The 14,814-nt window shown below is 33.5% G+C and overlaps 1 protein-coding gene across 5 annotated transcripts in view; it reads right to left on the reverse strand.

The window, feature by feature from the left end:
- Nucleotides 1–14,814, reverse strand: part of LOC106668618 (cadherin-87A) — a 79,921-nt gene that overhangs the window by 17,697 nt on the left and 47,410 nt on the right. The gene's annotated exons all lie outside the window — the stretch shown is intronic.

The raw sequence follows: 14,814 nt of genomic DNA on the forward strand, positions 1-14,814 counted from the left end.
CCCAGACCTCCCTCAAGAAGATTTTAGCTTGTTTCGATAATGCATGGACTATTTGGAGGGCTTTGTTGTTGGTTTTTATTATATGAAAGGTCCATCTAAAATTTTTGGTGAAAGTTACTCCTAGGTATTTCATTTCTTTAACGTTTTTTAATTTTTTAACGTTATAACTTTTTAACCACCCCTAGGGCTGATATGAGCTCTGCTGTAACCCTCGTATATATAATATCCAGTTTTTTCTGATGTTTTTACACCATTTTTATGCTGGTTTATTCTTTACTTTAAAACCTGCATACATTTCCTATGAACATTTTACCACATTATAGACTATCAAATTTTCTTTTTTGTTTTTATTTTTAGGACTCACTTATTTTATTTTTTATATAATGAACAACGTTTGTCTTAACAAACTTGTTTTTGGCAAAAGCATCCATGGTATAAAATAATTTCACTAGTTTTATATTCTATTTATTAAATGGGAAAGTGTGCACTACACAGGCCATTTGTATGTATATTAAGAGGAAATGATACAGTTCAGTGAATACAGCATTATTTCCTTTCCCTAAGACTTGTCTGTGTAGAGAGGACTAAGAATTTTCGGAACAGAAATGCATCGGCGCACGTCCGATATCGATACACTTACCTTTACATAAGAACGAAGAGTGAAAGGGCGTACAATTTTTTTTTTTCGACAGAGGAAAATACATTAATCGTAGAGCCGGGATGTAAATAAGAGCCGCAGTGTGTAAAAATAAAAGGCTGCGGGTCTGAACTCTGAATTACAAGAGCGGAACTGGGCTATGGACCAGTCTTACATCATAGCTGAGGACTTCTGGAGAAAACCTTTCCCTCCCACTTCCGGAAGAAGAAATGTAACGGTCGACAAGGCCAGGGGCGTATAAAGTCAGTAATTGGGTCACATCTTGTCTCTTCCACGGTTGACGTTTTCGCGTGTAAACCGTGCGGCTCGCGGCTCAAGAAATTATCAGGAATTTGTTAAAGGGTCGGAATGTAGGACGTAACAATCCGCTCAATGGTTAAACTCTAAAACTTTCGTTATATTTTCGTACTTTCCAATTTTACAACGGCTTAGCAGAAAGTTCAACGGATATAAATTGAACACCAATTAACAATAACAATAAATAAGCCAGGAGAACTACCACGAAAGAGAGAGGCGAATTTGTAAACAAATTCTACAACTTATAAGCACATCAAAAGTTGCTAGGGATGGGTTTTCATTTAGTTTAAACCTTAACATACAAATATATAAAAAGTGAAAGTAAACAATTCTGCCGAAAATGTTAATAGGATGTGTAAGTTTTGCTGGTACCGTAAAAGACCAAGTTTATGGATGGATGGAAAATTAAAAAGTATATTAAAAAAAAAATTAATTAAAAAGTAGACATAAAAAACAAGCCAATTGATGTAGTACATAATAGTTAGTAAATAAAATAAAACAAAACAAAAACACAAAGGTGAGACTGAATTTGGAGTTTAAATTTAAAAAAAAACAACCACTGAGATACATTGATAGATGCAGTAATAAACATAAAAACGAAGTAAAATTTATCAAAACATCAAAGGTTAGTAGGGTTGAGATTATTCATATCCAGGTATAATTTATGTACAGGTCTGAGCAGAAAGAATAAAAAACATTTTAAAGGATGACAAACTTATAGATCTTTTAGTTTAAGCAGTAGCACACAAATTATGTAAAAAAAAGCGAAAGTAAAAATTCTGCCGAAAATAAATATAATGTTGATGGGATATTCAATTTTTGGAATACATCTCATCTGGTATGATTTTATATTTGAAAAAAATTAAAAATAATACTATGAGAAACAACAAACAGGAAATTAAATTTTCTATCGGCATATTAAAACAAAAAAATACAACTAAGTGAATAAATTAGATTTAATATTATCAAATTTCACAAAATTAATACTTTAAAAATAATACAAAACGTTAATAGAAAACAACTACTCAGGTACATTGATAGATGCAATAATAAACATAAAAAAACGAAATAAAATTTATCAAAACATAACAAAGATTGGTAGGGTGAAGATTATTCATATCCAGGTATAATTTATGTCCAGGGCTCAACAGAAAGAATACTAAAAATTTTAAAAGATAACAAAATTACAGATCTTTTAGTTTAAACAGTAACACACAAATTATCTAAAAAAAGCTAAAGTAAAAATTCTACCGAAAATAAATATAATGTTAGTAGGATATTTAATTTTTGGAGCACATATCATCTGGCGTTATTTATTACTAAAAAAAATTGAAACTAATAATATTTGAAACATCAAACTAATTTAAATTTTCTATCAGGATATTAAAACAAAACAATAAACATATTATACAACTAACTGAATAAATTAGATTTAATTAATATCAAATTTCACAACTTTAAAAATAATGCAGAATGTTAATGGAAAACAACTACTCAGATACATTGATAGATGCAACAATAAACATAAAAAAAGTAAAATTTATCAAAACATAATAAAGATTAGTAGGGTGAAGATTATTCTTATCCTGGTATAATTTACGTACAGGGCTTCACAGACAGAATAATAAACATTTTAAAATATGACGAAATTGTAGATAGAATAGATTGCATAGTTGTACAAAAAAATAAATAAGAGAGTTTACCTAAAAATAAAAACAAAAAATAAAAGTTGGTAGAACGTAAAATAGAACGTGAATGTGATAAAGTGTTCATAGGAAATACTATTCAATTTTTATAGAAAATAATAAACCAGCATAAAAATGGTATAAGAAAATTGGACTTAGTTAATAGGTAAACAACTTTGAAAATAAACAAATGAAAATAGATTACACTGGTTGGAAAAAATTTAAATAAATTTGAAACTCATAATGCCAACATAAACAAACATAAAGAGAAGATGTGTACACAGGAACACACATGTGTACACACACATGTATAACTAGTGAACTATTAATGTGTTGGTTGAATTTAATTGTTTTCATATATATAACATTGTAAACAGTTATGTTTGTATTTTATTTACACTATTTTAACAATTAAAAATTAAAGAGTTCCCTTTGATATTTCAAAAATATTATTCTTTTCCGATTAATTCGTACTAAAACCCTTCCTTACAAAGCAGAGTCGGGTGTTCTCACAGCGACGAAAATTCTCAGAGAGCCGTGCCGCTAAAAAAGCCCGTCCCGAGCAGCTTTTCAACACGGTAACGGGCAAAGTTGTATGAAAAGGGTACGTTGCCATTCTCAAAGTGTACGCAAACATTTTAACAACAATAGAATTGGGAAAGAAGGTATCGTGTGAAAAACCCGCTGATACTGTTACAGTTCCTATGGGAAGCCACCCCATTAGAACTCGCGTTACAAAACGAACGAAATTCTTTATAAAGGAATTTCACAGGAGGCCGTAGTACCCAAAATTGTGAAATTTGTGTCTAGTTGAAGAGAAAACGGGGTACTTAAACAGTCGGGAACCCGAAAGGAATTCGTCCGTTCATGTGACCCACATGTGCCTACGGGCTTCTCCATGACCTGTCCCATCCCCTATCGCGACACACAGCGATTAGAGTACACTGCACTCTTCAACGTCCTAGTTATTCTTCGGAAGATAACCGCTGACAAATTTGATTTAATATGACCGATTGGCTAACAACCCCTAGTGTTTACATTTACGCATTCCTAACTCATTTTATATTTTTAAATGTAAAAATAAACTTCATTCATTAACTGTAAATATTTGAAAAACTAGGCCAATTATGGCAATTCTACAAGATTTTTATGTGCACACTTTTTTGCTTTCAATCAAATGTGAGGTTTGTTGGAAAATACAAAATGTGGGGTTTAACTTTCAAAAGGAGATCTCTAATCATCGATTAAATAATTTAAAATTCTCAAAATTATTTTAACAATTATGGTTTTATTTCATATGCATAACACTATACGATGTTGAATACAGGTGGTTCGCCATGTTTTTAAAAGATATAAGGAAGGCAATGCACGCAAAGACAACAAATTAAGTTGTTACCAACTTCCTGAAAATTTTTCTTTGAAAGTACATCTCTTATAAAACATTTAAATGTGTCTTTTAAAAGTTACGTCTTAAGAATGTACTGATGACCAGGGAAAGTAAACAATGGTTAGATGGTACAGATAGGGTTATAAGCAGGGTGAGGCAAAATGACTTTCTACTTACCCTCCTCTACTTAAAATTATTATTAAAATTTTTTCAAAAATATTCACTTTCCATTAATTTCATTTTTTGTTTTTTAAATTGCTTATATTTTGGAATGTGGGACAAATCTGCAAAGCTATCGATACTTGGCCATCGAGGATTGGGCCTCTTATACATGATTGTTTATTAGCCGGTTATAGATAGGTATAGAAACCACGTTTTCTAAGTTTTCTTATAATTAAAAAATAATTCATAAGCAATTATTTTCTGGTGTCGATTTCGAGAAAAAGCTGTTAAAATCATATTTTACATAATCGTACTATACAAAGGTACAGTCAATTTAATAAATGACCAAAAAAGAACACGGTCAGTCAGTCCTCTGTCAGAGTAGGAGCAATGCGGGACAAATCACATCATTGTTTTGACCCGATTGATAAAAGAAAACATTTTACAACTTACTACACCATACAAAATGCTGTTTTTTTCTAATAAATCAGTTAGTACATAACTTATAAAACATTTAAATTTGTTACTTTAAAAGTTAGTCTTAAAAAATGTACAATTGACAGGGGAAAGTTAACAATGGCCAAATGGTACAGATAGGGTTATAAGCAGGGTGAGGCAAAATGTTGTCTTTCCACTGTACCCTACAAGTACCCTCTACTTAAAATAACGTGTTTTTCAAAAATATTCACTTTCAATTACTTTCATTTTTTGTTTTCTAAATCGCTAATATTTTGGATTGTTGGGCAAGTTTTTTCGCCCCCTCCCCACCGGACATCAGGGGAACAAGCAGGGGGTGGCAATGTGATGTGTACTTCTATTTATCGCTTTTTTTGCAGCTATCCTCCGTTTTCATTCACCAAAACTTGGCGTTTTTATTTAACAATTTAAATAACTTGCAAAAGTGTGTTTGCGCGGGGGGTTGTAAGCGGAGGGAGGAAAAATTGCTGAATTTTTCTAGGTTCAAACCCTTCAAGCAAGACTTGTTTATATTATATATAAANTATATAACTTCTTGTATAAAACTAATCACATTTCGCGTTTTCACGCAAATTTATGTTCAGACTTTTTGTCTTGGTTACACAAATCTGGGATGATTACTTATCTTATACGATGTATTCGTTCCATCTGGCCCATAAACCCTTAAATCACTCTTGTTATTTTTTAAATCACAAGGCAAAAGGAAAATCGAAGAAGTTTTATGTTCGTAATTGAAAAAAGGCTTAGTTATATCAATTATAAACATAAATGAGGCAAATAGTAATATGTATAACATTTGACTTTATACATTTTGTTGTTTTCGTATTTGTAAATATATACCTATTGTAGAAACCTTATCGAAAATACTCATGTATGCTTACACCAAAGAGTTTACTGTTTTACTACATGAGTGCCAGACTCGCAGTTTTTTGTGTAAAGTTTTTTAACCAGAAAGTGTCAAAAATGGATTTTGCAAGATATAACTGTAATGACCAATTGTAAAGACCCAAAGGACCTAAAAATGAATTGGTGTGATTTGAAGTGAACATTTTGCAAAGAACTGCTTCATGAGAACAAAACTGTCCCTTTCATCAACTACTGTTCCCGAATCTATTAATTACTGCTATTGAGAAAAAACGGCCTGGGCTAGTGAATAAATATCGAATCGGTTGGCGATCCGGCGGACATCGTCTACCTCAAGCTGGAATTGCCTCCCCGGTTAATAATTTATCTTTAACATCTACAAGGAAAGGATTAACCTTTCAGAAGACCAATCGAGATATGAAAATTGTACATCAATCATGGGGAAAGTCAAATGAACATGTATAATGTCATCTTTCTGCTTGGAATGAAGATGAATCGAACAAAAAGAGCTTTCAACAGTAAATAGAAGTGAAATTGCAATTTTGTTTGTTTGACCTACCTCTATCTATCAACATGTTGCAATTACATCAAAGAATCCTAAGAAAATCGTTTCTATCTCCTTGATATTTTAAAAATTTAAATTACTAGACAAATTTACTGTAGATGCATCATACCCGCGTTTCCTATTTCATTTGGCTTATAAGGGTGAAAGTAACACACATAACACATAATCTGTAAAGAATGTCAATGACTAATCAGAAAAAAATATCCTTGAGATAGATACGAACCCACTCTATTTAGTTTTTGATCGATTCGATCAACCTGTGCAGTATGATTAAAAATTAATTTAGGTGCTGCTTAAGCAGGCTGTAACGATTTACGTAGCAAGGATAAAAAGAAAGGAATATTTCTAGTTGAAGGTCAGTTAGTGGGAATTCTTGTTAAGCAAGGACATTTCCAAAACGATACGAAATTTATAACGTTAACGTCTTGATGATTGATTATTTGAAGATTTTTTTTTATCAATGTTAAATATAATATTTTGTTGTTTTGAAATCGCATAAATTCTTACATTTCATTCAATTAATTAATCTGTATGTAAGGTATTGGCTGAAATAAAAAAGCCAGTGTCACGAGCGGGATTCGAACCCAGACCTTCGGCTAAATACGCCTCTGCTCTACTACTTGAGCTATCATGACTCGGACACCAACTTCCCACCTCAGCCCACCTTTCGAATTTTCCCTCCTTTTTGCCATTTTTCAAATGTCGTTTTTGTTCGAAGTACACGTGACACTGGCTATTTTATTTCAACCAATACCTTACATAAAGATTAATTAATTGAATGAAGTTATTTGGTCAATCGGCCCACGAAATATGATAGACTTATATTTCATGTTATAAATCTAACAACCTACTTATTTTGCTTTGATTATTTCAATGTACTTGAGTAGTTTCAAATTTTCTATCAGTTTATCTTTCTTCATATAATCACTTTTACTTACAAAAGCCTAAAAAAAATTTCTGCCAAATTTTCGTGTTACTATTTTACATTTTAGCACTTTATTAATTAATAAAGATTTCATATTCTCTGTCTATTGGCAAAAGGTTAACACATTCCTCTTTTTTTATTTAATTTGTTGTTGCTTATCAAACTTATACATTTTATCAATTTTTTCTCGTTAAATTGAGGCGTTTCAGTAAAAAAAATTAATACTTTTAACCCACTTTTTCAATCTAAAAGTGGCGTTGGTTTTTCAAATTTTCGTATCATTTCAGATTTCATTGAAGTTTTGAAATTTTCCCTCAATGAATAAAACCCTAAAAATTTGTATTGGATCTACACAGGATTTTCAGCAGTTTTGCGCCGGTTGTTCGGACAAAGGGCCTTCGTCCATAATTAGGATACGGTGTACTACGGTTAAGTGGGTGTAATTGGAAGGTGCTGAGGTGTCACTATCGCATACTCCCACGTGCCAGTTGTACCATTTAAAACAATCCTTCACGACGATTATTAACTTAAATAATCGCTACTGGTTTGGTCCAAGTGGGTCTAAGCTTGTAAAATATTTTGACCCTTCTACGCCCATCAACAAATCTAAATATAATTTTCAAATTCTTTAGTAACATGTCCTTTGTTTTGTTATCCGCGGACAAATTAAAAAAAATACTCTTTCTCTAAGGAATGAATCGCTGAGTTGGGTGAAAGGCGGTTTCCGGTCCTAGACATCTCTTATAAGAACCACCTGCATCCTTTAGCGACACTTCCCACCACGTTTTCAAACCCCATCACATGGTGCGATGTCTTTTTGACAAATCACTTAAAAACATTTTTTTTAATCCGAAAATATTCCGGTTTAAGTGTCTTTTCCCAATTTTCGAAAGAGAAAGTCGCGTGAGATATCAATCAGACCCTGTGACCTCACAGTGAAAATGTACGGTTTAAAATTAGCCTTTCTTTTACTACAATCCAATTCATATTTAACTTGACTTTTTAATATATAATTATGCTATATACCCTTCATAGTTTATACTGTTTTTTCTCATTTTCTCTCTTGTTAAGTTTAATTACCTACCTTCATAAACTATAATTTATATTTATTACATTTGTCAGAAACAAACAGTTTAATTTCTCTACCAATGGGACCACCATGAAAGGACATACAAATATATATAAAAAGTTGTAAATATTTCTGTAAAGACATTTTATAGTAAATAGTAATTTGACACAAAGCATCCGTGGTCAAATCAAATGTTATAAAATTAATGTGTGTTTAGTGACGGTTAGTTCATGATTATTTAGAGATCCTGAGATGCGGACTGGTGTGACCTAGGTTTAGAAAAACATTTTCTTTATCGAAACGATGGCACGTTAAAGAAAATGTTTTTCTAAAACCTACGTCACACCAGACCGCTTCTCACGATCTCCGAATAATGGTTTCGAGCTTTGTTGAGATCATCAGTGGGCACTCTCAACACGACACACAATAATGACACGTCTACACAGAAAACAAACACTTCGAGCCCTGAAGATGATCTCAATAAATATAGAAACAATGGCACGATAAAGAAAACTTTTCTCTAAACCTACGACACACCAGACCGCATCTCACCATCTCCAAATAAGAGTTATAAAATTAACTTTGTCAGCAAAGTTTACATTACAACAGAAATGACTGTACAAAATGTTTTCCAGTAGTATGGGGCTATTTTGAGCTCAAAACAGATGTTATCTGGGCAAATCGACTTTCCACGGTCGAGTAATTTCACCGTTTCCATTCGATAACCGTTCATGACTAAAAAAAGGAACGATTTTCAAAGGTCCTACGTGAAAAGACGAACCGATCACGGATAACACGACGTTTGCAAAGAGAAATAATTTAAATGTAAATGAAACTCGGCTGAAAGAGATGGAACGTGAAGATGGACCATTTCGAAAGAGGATTTCACATTAAGAAGTCGGCAACATGCAAACATATTCAAGAAAAATGGCCCAAGACTTTTTTTTTGCTCGCCCCCTACATTTCAGAATGACTGTGATTAAAAAGGATGATTCATTGATTATTGATCAACTAGATTTAATAAAATATGTAAAAAAATTCTTTTGAAAAGAAAATTAAGAACAAATACAGATCCAATTATTTTCATTGTTCTTCATAATCATAGGTTTCTGTCACAACAATAATCGTGTAGGTTTAATCAGGGATCAACCAGAAAAAGTAATGTTGAATTTCAGCAATGTTAAACTACATTTTTATTTAGATGGATGGTGAATAAAAGAAAATACAAATTTACGAGAAAAAATTATTTCATTATTTTGTATTATTCGGGCTCGATGGACCGTCCTCATCAGCCAGGACGAGTCATTCCACAATATCACTCTCTGTACAACGGACGATTTGATGTATACTACAACTACGTATATGGGTAAATAGAATTGATTTATAAAGATTTAGTAATCTGATTAATCAATCAACTCAAAAGAGTAATGTTGAATTTTAGCAAAGTTAAATTATTATTTTTTTATCTAAACGGTTGGTGAAGAAATGAAAATCCAAGAGTTCCGTGGCTACTTTATTTTGTACGTTTCGGGCTATTTGATCTATCTGCAGCAGTCTGAACGAGTCATTCCACAATCTGAGTCTCCATAAAACGGATGATTTTTAATCAAGGATCAATGAATGAAGAATGAAGATTTAGTAATCCGATTAATCAGAAATCAACCCGAAAGAGTACTGTTAAATGTCAGCAATGTTAAATTATATTGCGATGATGGGTGACGTGCGTTGCCGGACTGTCGTTTATATTACGATTTGTTGACTTATGGATTATCCCGATTAAGAGGCCCCACATCATAAGACTGGAAGTTTTCGCCGTTTCGCATTTAATAATCAGATGCTGATGGCACCCGTATGTCGGAGAGGTCGAATTATTGCCAGTTAATCCCGTCCATTCTGCAGTATGCAACACAAATCCGAGATATGTTGTTATCTTTGTAATATTTAATGTTTTTTTATCTGTCTTTGAGTCGGCACAGTTGTTCTGAAAGAGGCGGGGTCCCACTTTCGGGTGATATTGGCAATGAACCACCTTCTTTTGTGGGAAAATAGTACCTCGAAAAAAATAAAAAGCAAGATTTTTTTTGCAAAAATTCCACTTCCAACTCCGGTTAAATATGTTTCAACTTATGAATTGAACAGGCAATAAAGTTAACTGGATGTTTGCAATATTACTAGTCTATTGAAGATACTGAAAATATACAGTAGACAGATGGAAACTGTCCCTTGTACGATCTTTTGTTGGGCAATTGCGACCAGCCAGAACGCCATTCTGCGTATCTAGCATTATTATGAGACATGAATGGGCTTAACGAGCTCAGGACAGTAATTGAACCAGACCGAAGAGATGGGAACACTTGTAGTTTACCTAAGTCGGCATCTGGCAAACATGTGGGACGGCGTGGGAGACGACCTATACAATTTTATTTCGAAAAAAGGCACTCCTTTTGCCAGAAAGTGTACCGAAAGTCGCGGCTCAAACATCACAAAATACCACCCGGCAAGATCTTTATTTACCCTTGTATTCAAAAGAAGAAAGGATACTTTCATATTTCATAATAAAACAGGACAATACACGAGTTGCGTAGGAGTCTTAAAACTTGTGGAGGCTGAGTGTTCTGAACATGGATGTAACAATAAAGACCACAAAATTACCAATATTGGTGCTTTTTTTCACGAAGACTCGCCAATCGAAAAATTCTTACAAAATGCAAACTGAAATAAAATTTAGATGACCTTAGAGCACAGATCGCTGGCCATTTTTAACTGTGTATAGAAGGTTATCTTTGTGATATGTTATTTATTGGAACGAATTTATTTATTAGGGAGAATGTCATCGAGAAATATCGAGGACTCGGAAACGAATGATGAGATATTGTACGTCTTTATTTAACAGGTTGAATGAAAAGGGTTAGTGAAAAACAGTTCCTTTTTTTTTTTATTTTTTTTTTTTTGCATGGGCAATTGACTGCTAGGTCATTTCAGCCCCGAGCGGAAGTAAAATATTGCAACACACACTCAATACACAATCACACCAATAAATACATTCTCACCTATGTACATTGATCGCACTCATTCTGTTTAGTAGATGGAGGACTCGATATTCCTCCATCTACCTGTTCACTATAATAAACTAATCTAAATTGGGGTCGATGACGTACTTGTATAAAATTTCCGTCATTGAACCTAAGCACAGATACTCCTGGAGGGACGAAGGTGATGCTACATTTCACTATCAACCCTCACCACTCACACCAATAAATACATTCACTTATACAAGACCCACAACACAAAACACATCATTTAACTTCTATATACAATAAAAAAAATTCCCAATTCCCTTAAAAAGCGGAATAGGGGACCCTGAAACTCGCTGCTGTGTCCGAGAACCCCTTTTAAATCTGGCCTCATGCCTACTCGCGCCCTGTAGGGAGCCAAGGCATGACACGCTTCGATTATGAGCGACACCTTTTTCAATAAGGGACACCTGCGGGGGAATTGGCCCATTAGCAAGTGCCCATGTGTCAACCGCGTGTGACCTATTCTTAATCTGGCAAGAACTATTCCTTCTTTACGGCTCAGATCCTCGGGCCACCTGAATGCCGTGCTCTTAACACGAAGGAGCCTCTCAGATGACCCTGTCCAATGACGCTGCCATTTATCGCCTATCATCTTTTTTACAGCTCGAACAATTCCTATTTGAATCAATGTACTGAGTGAATGTAATTTATTACCGTGAAAAGAGATACCCGAGGAATACACCGAGGCAATTTAAATAAAATCTGGAGTGAAAATGTAATTTTTTATTTGCGTAAATGGAGTCATCTTGCCTATTACATCGATGAATATCGAGCAATCTAGGGTAGTGTGATCGAATTCTGGTGTAAATGTAATTTATTAGCGCAAATGGAGGGACTACTTCCTTATTACCGTGATGAATATCTGGTACTATGGTGCTGTGGGAATGAAGTCTGCTTGAATATAATTTATTAGCGTGCATAGAGGGGGCTTCTTACCCAATTGCCCCGAGGAATATCGAAGAATATCTGAGGCAGTGAGAATGAAGTCTGGTGTAAAAATGTAATTTATAAGCGTGAATACAGATGCTTCTTACCCAATTTATCCAAGGAATATCAAAAAATAAGCGGGGCAGTGTGAATGAATTATTTCCTTTTCGGTAAACAATTTAAAAAAAGACATCCGGTAAAATTACAAATATCACGAAAAACCTGACAAACTTGCATATTTTCATGCAATAATTATACTTAAAATCGTTTATATTTCTCTTTCTCAGTATCAGTATTGTTAGAAGCGTATGTTTCAATAATATACAAGCTTTTTTTTAATAATTAGATGGCAAAACAAGGTTAGGGTGTTTGAGACCTTTCCTCGAGTTCTTGAACAAATTTAAAAATTAATATTTATGATCAAATCAACATAAACGGCTTGTTAAACCTTCATTACATCTCTCTTTAAAATACGCTGCTGGTAAGAAAACTGGAAAAACGAAAGCATTTGATCTGTAGTTTCTGAATATACAAACGTCATATGACTGAAAATATAAGTAATACTACCACTTTGTTTTATTAATACTCTAATGATACTAAAAATCATGCATAAAACCGAATGGCTTTTTTATGTATACACTAATATTTATTAATTAAAAATAAAAATACTTAAAACATCGTCAATCTCTGCAAAGGCCGATGAAGGAAAGTTAAGAATCATTCAACAACACCTACATAATTGGCCTGAAGTTACTTTTTGAAATGTTTTTTTCATTTAAAATGCTAAAATGTGTTATAGCTCGTTTTCAACTAAATTCACGGTTTACTTTCATTTATTATGAGTTAAATTTTTTTTAAATAAATAGGAAGCACATTGTGTAAAAAAAGATTTAAATATTCCTACCCATCCTTTGCATACAACTGGACAAATATTGACACTACTAAATATTCAACCGTTATTTAATCATTTTCAAAGTCATCACTCGAATTAGGTCGCATGACAGACAGATTGCCACGAAGAAAAAATTTGGATGTTGTCAACGGGAAGTCGATGTCCTGCTCGACAAATCCAGTTATTACGAGGGAAAAAATCAGCTATATCACTCCTTGAAGAGAAAAAGTTGAGTAGGACATGATTGCGTCGGTACAACGCTATTCTATTGAAATCAAATGGAAATATTTTCTAATTGTCCTGGGAGAAAGTTTCTCAAGAGATTACTGTCAATGTACACTTCTGTTTTACAATCATATCATTGATCTTTCACCGAAACGTCATCTGAAACTTCAATTCCCAAGGTTGCTGTTCCGACAAGGTTCCTACTTTATTATAAGGCCTTTGTGAAGAAAAAGTAAGAGTAAAACGTGGCTATTTAAGGATCCAATGACCGTTCGACAACAAAAATCCAATGATTGACCAATTTTTTCTCAACGAAATAATAAATTATGATTACTTCATCATAAACTTTGATTGAGTTTTGGTACTTGAATACTGTTTGGCATCACTTCGCTCATCGTTCCTTCTTGGAATTGAGTAATCTTGTCGATCAGGACGGTGACACTCCCCTCGACAAAACTCGCGATTAAGGCGTCAGACTCTCGGTTAGGAACTCCCGCGGTCGCGGGTTCCATTCCCTCCGTCGCCTTTAGATTTTTCTGACGCATAAGGGGAAGATGGCCGCAATGAAAATTGTCACTGCATTCATCAATTCAAGGTCTCAAAGGACCCTAGAAATGAGTTTCTTCGATGGAAAAGACAGGAAGGAGTACAATAAACTGTAAACCTGCAGTGCTCAGTTGGAACTCCTTCAGGTCCAATTAAATGAAATAAGATAAATAAAAAATTACAAAAACTAAAAGAAGCTTCCAGAAATGTAAGGCAAAAAAAGACCTTTTTGAGCTAAATTAGCAGGGGGGGATTTTCTTTTTATACGATGTCCAATGTTTCCAAAATTCTTAAGCATAGCTCATCTAGAATGGTATTATTACATTAGTTGGGGCGCTGCCTTTTCCTTCCTTGAGACAACATAAACCACCTTTGGTTTTTATGTCATTATGAGTAAGAAAAATGAGGATGAAATCATCAAAAACTCCCGAAATGTTTTATTTACATAGGCTAGAATTATGCCATCGTGTGGTTTACAGGCTGACTCCTTACTTTACCCTTTTGATAGTTTATGTCCTTTCAATATTATTACCATTTCTGTGATTGCGAAAAAAAATCGGAGGTATTTGGAAGGCTAACAATTTGAGAAAAATCTTTATTTTTTGATTTTCCTAAAAATTTGTATTCAGGAGTTTGTTGGGTGCAGAAAACGAATATCAACTACATTTCTTTAAAAAAATTAATCTACTTTGATACCTCGCTCGGTCACAAAATAATTATATATTGCATTTCAATAGATCGCTCGAAATTTGCTGCCCGCGAAGTAGTCTGAAATGTTTTTTAGCTAGAAACAAAGTTGACATTCGTTTTCTGCATCCCAAAAACCGTGAAAACAAATTTTTGTAATAATCAAACAATAATTTTTTTCCTCAAATTGCTCGCCTTCTACTAGCCTCTTTTTTTGTCGAATATCAAAATAATGATAAATTAAATTTGAACCAACTCCACTGATTTACGAGAAACTTTAATCGGGTTTAGAACCATATGATCTATGGCAAAATTCGTAAATTTGGCGTCCGTAAATAAGTTGGAATGGAATATATAATATAAAACGTTTC

The sequence above is a fragment of the Cimex lectularius genome, unplaced genomic scaffold (genome assembly GCF_000648675.2).
Source record: "Cimex lectularius strain Harlan isolate CLEC.00 unplaced genomic scaffold, Clec_2.1 scaffold7, whole genome shotgun sequence".
NCBI classification, from domain to species: domain Eukaryota; kingdom Metazoa; phylum Arthropoda; class Insecta; order Hemiptera; family Cimicidae; genus Cimex; species Cimex lectularius.